Genomic DNA, 17,819 nt, shown 5'->3' on the forward strand with positions numbered 1-17,819 from the left:
TTTAAATTTTATGTGATACTGTCCTTTTCAAAGTTCATGCGAGCAAGTTTCTAATTCGGAAAAAATAACTCAGCCATTATTCATCCGATTTTGATCAAAAATAGGCCGTTGGTTGCGGAATCAAATGTTCTCCCTAAATTTTTATTTAAACAAAGACTCGTCTTTATAAAAATGAAGAGCAAATTTCATATTTCTAATGAAAAAAACGCAAAATAATGGTTACTTTCATATTGTTGTTCCAAAACCGCATAGTACTTTTAACAAAAGAACATAACATAGCATACCGTTGGAAAGGAAGACCACTTTAAAAATAAATTAAATTTTTTTTTTGTAGCACCGTGTAATATTTCCCCTCAAGTTTGAGCTCCTTTGCAGTTGTGCGACTGTACCAATTGTTATTTACGCGTATTTATACCCTAGTAACAACTGAAGTTTATAGTAGTTTTATAGCCACTGATAAAACTTTGTTTGCACTTGTAGCATTCTATAAAACTTGCTACTTGGGTAGAAACTCAAATTATTAATAAGATAATTTTGAAGTATGTTTCCTTATCATGGCTTAAGCGGTTTTTAATTTAAAAATAACGTTCAAATGCAGTTTTGATATTTTCCTTATAGAAATTGATTAAAATCTGTCGACAGACAATTATACATGTATCCTTCAGTTCATTAATTTTTTGTTATAAGATTTGTCAAGTAGCACAACTATTGAACCCGCCGCACAACTCGAAGAGCAGTTTTATAGCTCTTTTTCTGAAACAAGAGGGAAAGCCAAACATTGAGTACATTGGTATTCATATCATAGTAAAATATAATGTAACAAAAGGCAGAATGAAGAAAATCTTTGTAATAAAACTAATGAGTCGAAATAAAAACAATATAATTGAAAGCAAGAAGCAGAGCTGACGATAATGAAAACTATTTGCAACGTGTCACATCCGCAAATCAATGGTTAAACGAATAATTAGCTTTATACAAATAATTCATCGTATACTGAATTGCTCAAAACCTTTATAATTCACCCCATCTTCAAAAGATACAAAATATGTAAAATAACATAATTACTATCGTCTTTTCTGTGCACCAATCCAAGACTCAAGATAGTTTTTTAACTCTGCGTGTCAAGACAAGAACCTGCACCACAAAGCAATGATAAATCGATGAATGAATCGAATGACTGAACAAACGAGCGCATGTAAGCAATTGCTAAACAAGTACGAATAACAACTAACATCAAGCCAACAACAGGTGGTTGTTTGGAAAGGCATGGCTAATTCCCATTCCTACACATTCTATCCAACCCATAAATATATAAGGTGATTAAAAATATGGCTTACACACGCGAATGCTAATCATTGCTATTTGCAGCAAGTATGTTTTTATTTTAGTTTTAATCATACAAAACTATATGCATAAATGCCATAAAAAACTTGCATCAATTGTGGTCCGTTTAACTGTGGCTCTATGTTGTGTCTACACAAAACATTCTTCGATCCCGGCACGGCACAGTTTCCGTATAAGTCTTTTAATGTTATTCCCAAACCAAAAGCAGCCAAACTATCGTTGGTTCGCATACCGCTTCAGTAATTCCACAAAAAAAACGAATCGGCAGAAATAGCAGTTCCGTATAATGTATGAAGTATCCGACAGGAAATAAGCTCAAATTTGCTTAAGTCTGCAAGCTCATAAAGATTCCGCAGAATTGACGATTCTCTTTATAGTTGTTTTCGTATGAACTATAATAGTATTCAGCGTGCAAGCATATTAATTAGGCGCAACAGATGAATAATAATAATCCATTAAAATCATTCGAGCATAAGGAGAGTAGAACAGTTGGTGGCAGTGCAGTAATACGATACCGTAAGAGTGATGCTTTAGGAGAAAGATCGAACATAGGAAATGTCTAAGTTTAGATTTGCAAAGTTAAGAAACCGGCAACACTGCAACGCACATTTAATCGTTTTCTAAAACGGTTTGCTAGCACCAACGCTTACCTCTGCTACGAGAGCAAGCTGCACCTTAAGACCCGAACCACGATACCCCACATCATCCGGATCTGCCCCCATTTTGAGTCTGGCAAGCTACCCTAATTGGTATGGTCTTCTTTGTAACAGCAGCGGCAACAATTCTTTAGATTCAATCAGACTCTCCAGTGTGATCATGTAGGTGGAAAATTAACTAACGTGTGTGTGTTGTTTTTTGCCTTACTAAATTGACTCGCCGTCTTCGTTTTCCACTTTCATAGACTTCAACGCACTATTTTTTCGATAAGATGTGTAACACCACCGAGAAAATCTCAATCGAACAGGGGAAATAATTGTATTTCAAGGTCTATCATAACATATTGAAAGTAGTGTATTTGTTGTCTTTTGAAACAAGCTCATACCAATTTGACATATAAGAGCGTGCTGGCCGAATCGTTTCTATTAACAAACGACTACAAGTAGTATTCGATAAAAAGCTGTATTGTATACTGTTTACACGCCGTACACCGATCCGCCAGCATTCACTGGGTCAACGAACTCGCTGCCGACAAATTCCACCTGCATCAGGGCAGCGGTGGGTATGATGGGTGAAGAAAAAACGACAGACTAATTGCTCGCACTTAAAACCCGAGATTTTACACGGCCGATCGCATTCCAATATGCTTGATGAGATCCGAATGACGAGCGAGGGGTATTATTTTTTGCTACATTTGTTTCACTGCTTTTCGATGTAAATTACATGTATTACTATGTCTGCACGCATGAAAGTGATAATTCACGTGCGGAAACCTTTCAAAGTAGAGTTGTTTGTTTGTTGTATGTAACATGGAAATCAATCGAACACTTTAACTGTTTTTCTGGTGAGTGTAAATTTAAGTCAGTGAAAGTAAGAGAAAATAACTAGCTAGCTTTTCCATGTTTAACAAGCATAACTATATGTTTTTTTGTGCTTTACAGAGATTCAAGGCTGACGCGCTCTACACAGATGTTAACGCTTCCGAAAAGCATGATCACGGTTTTCACGGTGTTTTATTCGTTTTACATTTAGTAGGCCCCATACTTTACCGAATTTTTTATCTCCAGCCAGAAGCTTCCCTGCGAAGTTACTTGAAACAGAAGGTCAGGCTTGACTAAGTATCTATCAACAATTTATTTTCTGTACTATAAATGAAAAATCAATAAACCAGGAAAAATTTCAAAGAGTAAGGCGCTGGTGTCATAAACCACACAGTCGTATGTTCGATCCCCAGCTAGGAAGATTCTTAGTGACCCACCAGTAGGATCGTAGCATTGGCCCTGTAATTAGCCAATACATTAAGAATCGGGTGTAAAGTCTGTCGAAACAGAACCTCCGCATGTGATTTTGTACCTCATTCGATGCTCGGTAATCAAGCATCCACTGCGCGTTGCTCTGTGGATTTTTGGCGCTCACGCACGGAAAACAATTCGTTCATAAATTCATGAAAAAAGGATCATGGTTTCGTGAATTGAACGATTTACGAAAACCGTCACCAAGTTCTTGAAATTATCAATATTCAAACTCGTATTCATAAAACTATTTGTGTTTCCAAAAAAACTATTTCGCCCCGAATACACTACCACCAAAGTTTAAGATCACCCTACAATGTTAATGTAATATTCAAAAAGCTACGGTTTTCCTCATTTATTGTTATAAATTATTATTATTTATTTATTTATTTTTCACTTTTCAATAATTAGATGATAATCTTCAAATTAAGTCAATTTGAATAGATATTTTTCGATAGCTACGAATATCAATATAAAAAATTTTCTACTTACTTTTTAATAATGAAAAATATAAAAAAACAATTTGGAATATTATTTTTGGAGTGAGCCCACGTAGCGCTAAGATGTTACACGTAATATGTACTCGACGCATCAAAAGAATACAACCTGTCATAACAAGATTGTTTGTGATCTACGCGTCACCCAAACGCGTCAAAACCCCTCCCACACTTTGAACAGAAGCGTGTAGCAACATGATATAGTGAAGACGCACGTGCTTGACAAAGTCTACTGAGAAACCCACTTAATTATGTAAAATTCAAAAACAAAACAAGTGAACTTAAACTTTTGACTGGTAGTGTATATAGATACGAATCTTTGGTTATGTTGCTGTTGTTCCCTGGACATGTTTTTGTTATGATTCTAGTTCATAATTTGTTACTATGTTTTAATTGCCACAAGGTTATACAGAATCGATTTTTTTAATTCGATTATAGATATTTTAACCTTCGCCTCTTCGGGTTAGAAAAATCTTTTATGAAAAATTTCTAACTCTATGTACGGGGTCGGGACTCGAACCCAGGTGCGCTGCGTACAAGGCAATCGATTAACCAATACGCTACCCCCACCCTCTGTATCGATTTTGTTGGCTATTTTCAGTAAATTTCAGGGCAAATTAAGTTCATAATTTGGCAATACACAGCCGGCAGTCAAATGATGTTCATGATTTCAGGAGCTTATTCGCGATTTTTGTGAATTCTCATCACGTTACCGTGCTATTTTATTCAAGAGTTTACTATCGGATTTTTCTGTTAGACTAGCAGGATTTACATGCCCGATTTCAGGATCGTATTCACGATTTTCGTAATCTCTATTCACGTCATCGTGATGCTTTAGTCATGAGTAGAGGGATTCATGTTCATGATTTTAAGATTTAGGTCACGATTTTTGATATTTTAATCCCGAGTAATGTGATTTATGTTCTTGATTTTTGGAACTTCGTCATGACTTTCATAATTCACTTTGTCGTGATATTTTAGTCCCGAGTAGAGATTTATGTTTATTTATGTTCAGGTTTCAGGATCTTAGGCAAGATTTTTGATATTTTTGTTACGAGTTGTGTGATATATGTTCATGATTTCACGATCCCAGTCACGATTTTCGTAATTTCTGTTCACGTTAACGTGATATTTTATTCTAGAGCTTCCTTCTACTTACGAATTTGACGCGTGTACTGATGTGAATCATGTTCACTCAGTTTTATCATGGTATTCATATTTTCTCTTCTTATCGCGATCTATTATTTTTTGGTTACAATCGATCTTTTTACTCGGAGTAATAATATGAATGAGAACATAAAGGTGGGACTGATTCGCGGTATCTTGTTCTGTGAACTCTCAGCGCTGTTTTCGTTTTCTGTCCAGACACCACACTGAACCTTATCATATGAATAACGATGTTCAAGGTCTAAATAATTTTCTTGCATCTGAGGGAATCTATGAGTAACCGGCCGACCACAAAATACGACCATCGTCGATTCGAACGAAACTTCGAAGTTGAGTTCGGTTTATGAATCTCCTTGATTTGCTCTGACAATTGCAATGTTTTGACACAAGAGCAATATTTTATAAGGGCGTAGACATTTCTACGCGCATTAATTTTAAAAAAACTTCTGTTCGATTACTGTATTTTATACAACAAAGCTTTCTGAAAACGAGTTACAGGCAATGAATACTTTTGTGCGAAAAAATATACACTGACACATAAAAACAAAAATTTGTGTCAAAAATATTAATTGCAAAAAACGTGGAACGTGCCATTTGAGCCAATATATTCTGATTCCTGAAAACCTAAAGAGAAAAGGAACATTTTTAATATAATTAGATAAGAGAATTTATCAGTAAAAATGTTAAGCTTTCAAATGGGTTACAAAATCGGCTTGATGTCAAAGATAGGATAGGAAATTTTATGGGCCTTTTATAGGAAATTTTATGGGCCTTTTGAAAAATTTATTTTTGTTGATGGAGAATCGCAAATAAGTTATGAAAAGGTCATAATAAAACAAAAGAATTGTGTTGTTAAAATAAAATTTAAAATATCTCGAGAACTACTACATTTCAGAAAAATTTTGTTATGAGCATTTTGAATTAAAATGACGTTTAGAATCATATTCAAAAAGAAAATTGTATTTTTGACTGCAAATAGTACGAATTATAAAAATATGTCAAAAGTTATTGTTAGGAATTTTTTTATTGAAAGCTTCTCCATGATCCAAATACACTGAAAAAGTTTCTTTTACGTCTTTAAAACGACAAACATTAGATTTTTGACATTTCATAATGGGGTAACACGAATAACTTTTAAAAAAGGGATAGGCGTAGCGTAGTTGGTAAATCGATTGCCTTGTACGCAGCGCACATGGGTTCAAGTCCCGACCCCGCACATAGGGTTAGAAATTTTTCATAAGAGATTTTTCTAACCCGAAGAGGCGAATGACCTTAAGGTTAAAACCTCTATAATCGAAATAAAAAAAACTTAAAAAGGGCATAATCACACAAACTATTTATGTTTTTTTTTTTTTTTTTTTTCGAGAGTTGTCCTACTGGAGCTGTAGAGCTAGGTTCTCGGAAGGGCTCCCCGTCAGAATCACATACTACAATTTGCAGACGAGACAGGCAATGTCGCCCAATAAAACACTGCAATAGGCCAATTGTAGCGGGCCGTGATTCTGAATGTGATATTCTTTGTACGGTTCAGGCATGTGCGGGCGTAGGGACTCGGAATCGCGTGTATCATCGCGAAGGGCTCGAATATTTGTACGTTAATGTGCTCGATCGCGTGTGCGTTTGTATGTCGCGTGTGCTAACGTGTAACTTCGCGTGCATAAATTCTATTTCATAACCGTGTGCCTTTCGCATATTCGCGTGTGTTCTAGAATGATCGCGCGCGGACCGTGACTCTGATACTTAATTTTTTGTGTACGGTTCAGATTGCAGAAGGAAGTGGGTTCTTCCATATCATTAGAGATCCCAATCATGTCGTCGTAGAACGCGTGGTCTAGTGGATATGAGCTTTATTTTTTTTTTGATTGGTCCAACTGAATGTATGGACCTAAATTGCTAGAATAAAGGTTAAAGATTTCCGGACGTGACCGATTCATGATCGCGCATTTGCGGGTTGGCGTTCGAGATCGCGTTTGTAACTTCGTAAGTACTGAAACGTTCACACAATTGCCGCAGTGTTATCAAGTTTACGCGATCGCGGGCATAGGTGTGCGTAGATGATCGCGAAGGGCTTAAGCGTGCGTATGTTGACGTGTTTGTCCCGTGTGCTCGCGTGTATGTGACTTCGCGTGTATAAATTCGATTTTGAAACCCTGCGGCGATTTATATATTCGCGGACCGTCATTCTGATCTTTAGTTTTCGGTGTACGGATCACATTCTGACAGGGAGAGAGTTACCCCATATCACTAGAGTTTCCGGTCATGTCGCCATGGAACGTTTTGTCTGGTGGATATGGTAGTTATTTTTCAATTTTATTATTTTTTTAATAATTAACAAGGACCTAGATTGTTTGTACCGAGGATAGATACTTCCGGACGATCCCGATTCATGATGGCGCGAGCGCGGGAGTTTGTAGGTTGACACTTGAGATCGTGTTGGTAAGTTTATGAGTGCTGAGATTTGCACCTTATCACCGGGGTGTAATCATGTTTGCGAGTTCGTAGGTTGCTTGGAAAATCGCGAGGGGCTCTAACGTTTGTACGCTGACGTGATTTTGTAACGTGTGTTCTTGAATGGTTGCGCGAACCGTGAGTCTGATATTAAATTTTCAGTGCGCGGTTTGAATTCTGGCAGAGAGTGGGATCGTTTATATCGATAGGGTTCCCGGTCATGTTGCCATGAGACGTGTTGTCTAATAGGTATGGGCGTATTTTCTTAATTGGTCCAGCTGAAGGCGTAGACCTAGGCTTCTAGGATCAAGGATAGACTTCCGGACGTGACCGAGTCGTAATCGCGTGCACGATGGCATTTTTGAAGGTTCCCACTGAGACCGCGTTTGAGAATGTGTGAGTGTTAAGACGTTCACTATCACCATCTTTGTTGACCCAGCTGAAGGCGGGTGTAGAATGGCAGTATAGGACTCGAAAAGAAGAAATAAAAGACAATATATGAGAGACGTAATAGATTAGATAGGTACAAGATACAGCTGAAGTTATGATCATCACATGAGACATACATTAGTAACACAAACACTACTAATACTTGAATAGCCAATCACCACACATAGCACATCCTTTCTCAATTATCTATTTGTTACTGGTTGATTGTTGGTTATGAGCTGGTGAATAGAGGAAAGGTATAGAACAGACAAAAGGCTCATATCAGCCCTCCCGGCCTCCTCGACACACCACTATCGAGGCGTATTGTAATCAACATCTTGAAGCGGGCTTTTTATATAAATCAAATCCTCAGTAGTCATAATGTTTGGTGGATTATTAACATGAGAACTAATTAACCTCTAGTAGTAGAACTTGGTGCAAATAAAAACTAAAAAGAGCGAAGGTCCTTATATTTAGATAACTCTATTGAATATATTGTGGCTTGATGATGTTTACAATACCGTCAATCCCATCAACCTGCGAGAGGGATAATCACACAAACTATTTATGTTGGAACAAAATTCCAAATATCTCGAAAACTATCGCATTTTGGAAGATTTGTGATAAATGCATTTTCATTTAAAACAATACTTAGAATTATATTCTGTAATAAAATTACAGTTTTGTATGTCAATCAGTATGGAATTTAAAAATAAAATGTATACAAAGAATAAGAAGACTAATACAAATAAAATGAACTGTTTGAATTCATGAATAAAACTAGCTGACCCGGCAGACGTTGTCCTGCCTATAACTAACTGAAATTACTCAAAAACACAACGATGGAAAAATATCAATGCTTGAAGGGAAAATTTCGATTTATTTCGAGTCCAGTCAAGTTGGTTGCAATGTGTTAGTGATTCAAACTGTAGTAAATGTTAGGAAACGTCCTATAATATACATTATGATAAACAATTTTTTGGTGCCCCTTTCTATGTACAGTAAGAATGTTACCAATGTGCAAACAGGTCCGTGGGAGAATCGTCGGTACTCCAAATTTATTCCGAACCTTTTCATCGCCGCATTCATAGTTGAATAGTGCTTGCATAACGTTGTTCATCAACTTCTTCGCCGCTCTTCTTTTGAAGTGCACGAAAGTAACTTACGTAGCATTTTTAATAAAAACTGGCAAAAACCGAAACCCACCAACACAGCATTGATATTAAATTACCTAACTCCATGGTTTTATTGAGAGTGTATTTGTTCATACGTTATTGAATTAATAAACGCCCACGGATGAAACGGATAAATTCAATTTTATTTAGTTACAATAAAAAGTAGATGAGAATATTCTTCCGGAAAATCCATAAGTTCATTTCATTACTTTTACAAATACATAGTGAACTCAGTGTAATCAATCGGGGTATTAATTTTGTCAAGCCATAATATTCCTTTTTGTTGCCCTACCAATTTGAATCTGTTAACTATGTGTTAGCATCGGCTATATCTGTTCAACAAATTACCTAACATATTTTGGTTTATGTTGAATCGATCGAAGATTTTCTTCTCCCAAACATGAGTATTTTACAGATTCATGAAAAATTTGTATTACGGATTCGTAAAAATGAAGCGAAAAGCTTGTTATCGATGATACAAAATTCATCGATAACGGGCCGAATAATTAACCAAATAAAGTGGAACGTATTTAACAAGGGACCCGTAGGAAAGATAAACAAGGGGTAAGACGGACACATAACTAGTTTAATTTTTTTTTTCGTTTTTTTCTTAATTGAACTTCGATTTATTAAATACTTGCCTCGGAAACTCAATGTAGAAAATTTTAACAAGCATTGAAAACTAGTAGAGCATATTCCTGTGAATGTTATGTTTAAAACTCTGAGGGACACACATATTAAGAAGACCCTCAATCCATTCAAAAACGTCCGTTAGAAAAAAAAAAAAAAAAGTGAAACGTGAAATTTTGTGTACTGATCATACTATCCCTTACCCATACTTACCCCACACCTTTTGAAAAAATGCTTTTTCCGTATTATATTTGATAATATCCTTATTATATTCGTCTTTCCCCAATTCCCCCGATCGTAACCGAATGCCGTGATGGGATTGATGTGGCGTCTATACATGAGGTTTTTGTGAACCAAATTTAGTATACCCTCAGACGCCGTAAAATCAATTTTAATTTCTTGATCACGCCTGATTGGGGTATTGACTTAGTGGATTTCTTTCTCCATCTCTTCCTGGCATATATGTATTGTAAATATTTATCATTCCAATCATGTGCTACCGCTTGCTAATTAAAAATCCTAGATGATGCACCCTAGTTCCAGCTGTCCGCACGCCGTGGTCAGTGTGCAAAAAGTGTAACGCTATTGTCGGCGAAAAATGGGCTTCAGTCGAGCATTAACGGCGCAGCATAACTCGGCCAATCGGCACGCGATGGCAACAGAAAACGACGATGGTATATGTTAATAGTGAATCAGCCGTGCATCTCTCGCCGACGGTAATGGACGGCAGCAGGCGTTGAAGTGAAATCAAAATCGGAAATTTAAACTAATAACCGTGCATGCGGAAATTAGCCTACAATAATGGCACGTTCCGACACAGCAGAAGAGCCTCCGATCGTTGGCGGTGAAGCGATGGCTCGATGCCGGACTAGATTGACGAGTTGGCGAATGTAGCATTAAATAGCATGTTATATGGGAATATTTACTCTCACCGTTTGATGAATCGAGATGAAATTAGTGTTGGATCGGAGGAAGCGCTGACAGTGTAGGATGAAGATTCGCTTTCCATATCCTTGTTGACAGTTGTTAATTGTTCCGCTTAGCAAGTAGCGACTGCTTGTAGAGAGTTGTTTGAGCACTTGGTTTTGTTTGCTTTGTCTCGTACATTATGATTTAGACAAGCTAAACAGTGAATCTATCATAGGGCGTCAAAACGGCAGGCCATCACTCGATCACGCGGACAAAGGATAAAGAATAAAGAGAAGGTATAGTTTAACATTTGTACGGAAGAACGACGAGTCATCACTCTCCTATACTGCCGCTATAAGCATATTTGACCCATGTTCTATGGGATTCCCTATATACATGGGACAATTATGCTTAGAGCGGCAGTATAGGTGTCAGAGGTTTGGAGATTTTGAAGAGTATACGGTCAAGAATTCCATACAAACAAGTCATGTGATTAACAGCAAATGAGACTGATTTTTCTATTCAGTTCGTTTATTTTCGTAAAATTTCGTAAAATTTCCAAGTCCTGGAACAACTTGCTTCGGCTTTTGGGCATCACTTCAGTTGGATTTATTCAATACAGTTGACGCACTCTCAGGGGAGGGCACCTTGGCACCCTTACGAGGCAGTCTAGGGGAGGCTAGTTTTCTCCTCTTCCTGGATTTCCCCGGGTTAACAAAAGATCAGATTCTTGCTCACCACGAGCGAAAAGAGCAAAGGATTTTCGGAAGGGACAGATGGCGAAGCACTCTTTAGCACTTCAGCATAAGAGTGCTTCGAGCGATCCTTAAGGGAGCGCCTAATTTTATCCCCGCGCTGCTTGTACGCAGGGCATGATTTAAGGCTTGCGGAGGGCCCCCGCAGTAGATACACTTTCCAGTTTCTCCACCGCAAGCGTCATTCTCATGCTCTCCCTCGCATTTGCCGCAACGGTTCTTATTGCCATAATACGTGGCTGTGTTTCCCAGCTGCTTGCAATACGCGGTATAAACAGGCGAACCTTATCCGGGAGGACATAGTTGGGAAGAGAAGACCCGGAGAAAGTCACCCGAAGCGAGTCTGACGGAGAATAAGTTGTCTTATTATCTTCAGTTTTTGCGGAATACAATTGCTTGCATTTCAGAATCTTCACCTGTTGAAGTGAAGGGTCCTTAAAGCAGCCAACCCCGTATTTCAACAGGTCTGCGCACTTCAGACCCGGTTCGGCGACGAACCCATCAATCTCCACTGCCCTAAAAATGCACAGTATAACGTGTATCTTATTAGCTCGAACACGTCTTATCTGAGCTACGGACGGGTAGTTAGCAGTCAGCTCCAGTGAGATCTCTAGAATATTAAGTGACTTCGTGTTGGGCCGGAAATAGACCACCCAGAGTCCATTTGAACTGGCTGGGTATATTTTAATACGGGGAGGATTGAAAGAATCAGGGGAGGTAGTAGTTTTGGGAACATCCATTGCTATATCAGGGGGTTCAGCGATAGGATTTGAATTATTTTCACTCTCGGCTATTTAGGCACGAGGTTATATAGGAAATGGGATCTTTTAGGTCGCAGTAACAAAAACTAAACGTGAAATTAAATATAAAACAGAATGCTCAGCTTCTCCAGCGGCGTCCGTTCGTCTGCACCAGATCAATTCACTGCACTAGCCGGGCCACCGACAAACAAAGGCTGTCTCAGACAAAGACTGACCTTCACTATATTTGCACTTGTTATAAAACCACTCACAGCGAGAGAAAACGTTCTGCTAAGATCGAAAGATCGAAAACGAATGGGTTTAGCCATTGTATCAGTTTGGCATCATCTTGATGTCATGGTGGTAGCAGTTTGGGTGAAAATTTAAACAGTAAATTTTCACCCAAACCGCACTCTATAGCCCGTAACTCTGAAACCGAAACTCTGATCTATACAAGAAATCAATTATAGCTTTTGGGAGCGTTCTACCGTGTTTGTGCTAGTCGGTTAAGCCATCTCTGAGAGAATTGTGAGAAATTATTTGACACACACATTCATTTATCAATCTCGACAAACTGAGTCGAGTGGTATACACTCACTTCGTACATTCGTTAGATACTGCACGAATAAGTAAAGAAATGAATATATCAACGTTATTTCAATCAAAGTTACAAGCTAAGCGCTCAAAAGTAATGCGATTAGCCTTCGTTCCCTAGTAATATGATGCTTACGGAAATATCTCAACACGGTAAGATTCGATCGCACAAAAAGCTAAGCAAAAACACTACAAATCAGTAGAAAATGTTCACTCAACGATGTTTATATTATACGAATTTGGTGACCACGCAACTAGATTCGTTACGAACAGTTCCTCTGTCGGTATGGCCAACGGTCAATAACTCAGAACTGTGCATGACTGTGCAGAGAGTTACGAGATTAGACGTGTCAATAGCAGCCTGACCTGGAATGAGATCGATGTCGAAGCCAACAGAAACAGTAAAAATATTTCACATACGGCATATGTTCCGCCACAGAGAAAGTAAGTAAATAGAAAAAAGAAGAAATTGATATGAGCAGTTTTTGGGCAACCAATGACAATAATGATACTTCTACGTAGCATTTGGGCTGAAATTTTGTCATTTTCCTCGTTAGAATCGATGAAATGGATTAGTCTTTTAGATATTTCGACGAATTTTTGAACGTTGACGATTTTTAGCAGACCTGACGAAGTCCAGTTGACCATCTGCTTTAAACATCTATATGGTCAGCCGCAGTTCGTCATACACCACGGTAGCACTCCGGGTGCTGACCAAACTATTAGATACTAATCAAACTTTTGATACCGGTCATATCGATGGATGTGTGTTAATGTGATTTGCAAAAATAATTGTTACTTTCTTTTGGCTCTGTCGGCAGTCCACTACATATTCGGATTGAAATTAGCCAATGGCCCCGAATGTGCACTCACATGCGCCTACCATTGCTGACGCAGTAACCCAGTTCCGATTTGAACAGTGCCCCATAAAAGAAAACCTTATGAGGATTTTCTTTTTCATTTGCAAAAATTTGCCAGTCCAGAAGTCGGAGGAAACTTCCAATTGTTTAATAGCAGCTTGATACTATAATGGGTGTTATAATAGGCGATGTAATAAAGCGCGAGCAAGGTGAGAGTTGCAGGTGCAATAAAGTAGAAAACTGGATGATTGCCTCGAGCGAGATCGGTCGAAATAATCGGTCATGTGTTGTTTGGAAGCACTCAACCGGAATAGCCAGAGTAGACTTCGGCATAAATTTTTCGAATTTAAGAAATGTTCGACTTTTACGGTATCGAAACGAGAAACAAAATATGTACTACTTTATTAGGCAATATCTTGAAAATTTTTGCCTAGTATATCTGCTAGTATGTTTACCACGATAATACAATTACAAATAAAGTATGCTCAACACAACAACACTTTTTACGATTCTGAATTATGTAACTCAATTGTAACAAAATGTAGATACAGTAAAATAAGACACAAATTACAACATAGTCACTATTTCGGATGCCGAAGAAGATCTGGCTTTTCTAGGATTCCGAATTCAATTTAATAAGACCAAACAATAGCTAAATCACTAACGGCAAAAATGTCAAAAAACTTGACGAAGAGCAATTTAAGTAACCAGTTTTAAATTGGAACGTTCGAAACGGGTTCAAAATGATACAAATTTAGCTGAAAAGTTAATGACCTTGCCCTTATAGCAACCAAACAAGCTAGTCTGGGCGTTGACGTGTTGAAACTAAAAGAACGGAGAAAAAACGGTAAGTTCAAGCTGGCTGGCTGGATTACGCGCCTGCTACAGATGTTGGCTCGATATGATAAACCGGTTTTAGTGCGCCGCAGCACCCTAGTTTCGACCGAAAACTGAACTCAGCGGAAAGCATTACTCGCGTATCCACACAAAAACGCATTTTCCTCATTTCAATGCAAGTGCAAAAGTGGCGCAGATCAAGATATGATATCCAAAGCAAACGAGCATGCAAAAATTGAAAATCCTTTCGCCTTCCGAAAATAAATGCACCCAATGGGGCCACCATTAACGAATTCAGCCAAAACGATTAAAGTAAGTTGAACATTTCGATTAAATACATTGAAATTAGGTTGCAATGGAAGTGGAAATGTTGAGTGTGGAACAGCATTTCGTATGTGCGTTAGGGCTATTAAAGAGAAACAAAATTGGATGTTGTATGCATTTAGTACCGTGTTGATGCAAATTACGAACAGCTTCGCCTTCCAATCATGTATCGACGTAAATGATAAACTGAATAAATGTATACAGACGACTGGGCGAAACCTTTCAATTTGTCCGGATATATAATACCGTCTTGGGATTCCAGATTTTATTTAAAACAGTACTGGAACGATCAATATCAAACATGTAATACTAAAACCACAATCATGGCTGATAAACCCGCCAATGTTTTTAACATTTTGGCCTTTCTCATACAAAGAAAGGTTATACAATCACTCCAAATATTGTCTATCCAACCATGGCCCGAAATGCCGAGCGTCATATACCATTCGATTCAGTTCGTCGAGATAGCAAACGTCTGTGTGTATGTATGTGTATGTCAAATAACGTCACTCAATTTTCTCAGAGATGATTGAACCGATTTGCACAAACTTGCTTTTCATGAATGGTATAGCGCTCCCATAAACTACTATTGAATTTTTAGTTCATCCGACTTCCGGTTCCGGAGTTACGGGTTGAAAAGTGCGATTACACAGCTAATTCCCAAATAAACTGGTAACATACTGGAAGATACGGCTAAAATTCACCATTTTATTGGAGAAAAGAGCAGGAATGGAACCTGCGATCTGCCAATCTCTAGTTGGGTGCGTTAACCACTGCGCCATCGAGGAACTGTGATGATGTCATTAGAGCTTCCATTTCCCGACGGTTTTCAGCTTCCCGGGACTCGGGAAATAAATAATTAATTTTCTGGGAAATCTCGGGATCCCGGGAATACAGAATAAAAATAAAAAGGTGCATGATTCTCTTGAAAACAAAAGAATAAATTGAAAAGTTTTCAAACGCGTTTGATTGCATGCATATCTGTCCTAAAGCAATTGTCAAAAGATGGCGATTTGGTGGCCTACACATCATTCAATCATTTGATAACTCGTCAATAAGTTCCATTTCCGTCACAGTAGGATCAGCATCATTTCGAATTAAGTGTGAATCAAAATCAAGCAGATAATGGACGAACTGTGCAGCGATGGATGAAGCCTACCATCGATTTGCTGTTACGTGCAAGTATCTGGATTGCTTGATCGTATCCCTTCAAAAATCCTGCCGACCAAATATTTCTGCAGACGTTCTAGAAACATTCCTTATTTTAAACAGCGTTTGCGTTGAGCATGATATCACTGCAAACCATCCCAAGTTTTGAAACAAACATACATCGATTTTTAAGCAAGTGATGCAATTTCCCTTACTAATTTGATTGAAAGCCCTTTCATTCAAGATCAAACTATTAAAATAAACTATAAAAAGAACTGTTAAAAAATCTGGTCAATCGGCTCATAGTGCGCATCACTAACGCTACTCTAAGGAAATGGTTCGGTACAACGGCCGGCAAATTAATCCATTTTTAAATGTAAAAATCAACATTCTTTAGCAGTGGTTTGAGAATGGCGTGGACTATATACCTAAAAAAAATCACGAAAACATGTCAGTGAGCCTAAAGATATATAGTCCCTTGGTCTGCAAATCAGTTGGAAAAGCACAATCTGCATTCACTACTCACTCCAAATGTTTGCCGGTAAAGATATTTCCTACAGAATTTCATTTGCAGGATCTAAGTCTATTGGAATAATTTAAAAATCTTTTTCTCGGGATTCCCGATTCCCGGGAATGAGAAAACACAATATCCCGGGAATCGGGGATCCCGGGAAATCCAAAAATCCCAGGATTCCCGGGAAATAAATTCCCGGGATGGAAGCTCTAGATGTCATCCCAGATTCCCAATAGTATCGCGAGTACCGCCACAGCCCCAATACCTACTAATGGACCCCCAATGTCTACTATAAGCAAATCGTCACAGCCCTCTCTCTCTTTGATCGGCCAAATCTTTCTCTCTTGTTATCTATTTTTAGCACCAGTGGGTTACGTTCAGGCTTGAGATATTATTATCAATGTTTGCGTTCATTAGCTAGCTCAGACACTGCAAGACTTTGGTGGTGAATAGAGCTATGGAGAAGCATATTAAAGTTGGCCTCAATGCCCATCGAAGGATGGTAACGACAAATCAGGCCGTTGATGGAATTTACATATATTCCTTGATATGACGTGAGTCAAACTGCCCAGTGGTCCAGAATGTGAATTTAGCAGGAATTTCAACATTTTGCTAAAATTAAATGACTTAGCCTTACAATACGTTTGGCATAGTTGTTGTACTTTGAAAGGCACTTCTTTTAGTGTAAACAGAAGCTGGGGTGGTTTTAATTTTAGCATGATTTAAAATTGAACATTTTAATGGTTCGAGATATAGCTTGACTATCTTCGATGAAGTTGTAGAATAACACATTTTAGACAAGTTTGCTAAAGAAGCGCAAGCTCTAGCTTTTATACTTTCCATTGCACGACAAATCCAAATGTAAGCTATAGGGTGTTCCTTAACCCTTAAAGACACAAACCAATTTTAGGACAACATCTGTATGTCTTTTTATGTGTGTATGTATGTGGATGTCTTACAGTAAGGTTTGAAAAGCTTCAAAAGCCTAATCTAGGGGATTCAAAAATCCGCTCCGAAAAATTCCTCATCGATTAAATAAAAAATGGTTACTTCTGCAAAGTTTTGATGCGTAGATTTATCTTATTTCTGAAGTTCGCTGTTAATTGTTCGGGGTGGCACACCATAACGCAGGACTCAGTATTTACAAGTTAGACTAATTATTTATTACAAAACTAGAAATCATTGATCAACGGCACTTGGAAACAGCATGGGAAAATTCAATGTGTGACTTTTTTTGACAATTATATTTTTTTGGAGAGTTGTCCTACTGGTGCTGTAGAACTAGGATTTTGGAAGGGCTCCCCGTCAGTATCACTCACTACAATTGCAGAAGAGACGGGAAATGTCAACCGCTAAAACAGATAGATGCGGGCATAGGGACTTCATCGTGTACGGCTCGAGCGTTCATTCGTTAACATGCTCGATAGCGCGTGCGTTTTTATGTCGTGTGTGCTAACGTGTAACTCCGTGTGTATAAATTCGATTTTATATCCGTATG

The 17,819-nt window shown here is 38.1% G+C and overlaps 1 protein-coding gene across 3 annotated transcripts in view; it reads right to left on the minus strand.

The window, feature by feature from the left end:
- Positions 1-17,819, minus strand: part of LOC131690261 (WD repeat-containing protein 47) — a 253,294-nt gene that overhangs the window by 216,042 nt on the left and 19,433 nt on the right. The gene's annotated exons all lie outside the window — the stretch shown is intronic.

This window comes from Topomyia yanbarensis, chromosome 3 (genome assembly GCF_030247195.1).
Source record: "Topomyia yanbarensis strain Yona2022 chromosome 3, ASM3024719v1, whole genome shotgun sequence".
NCBI classification, from domain to species: domain Eukaryota; kingdom Metazoa; phylum Arthropoda; class Insecta; order Diptera; family Culicidae; genus Topomyia; species Topomyia yanbarensis.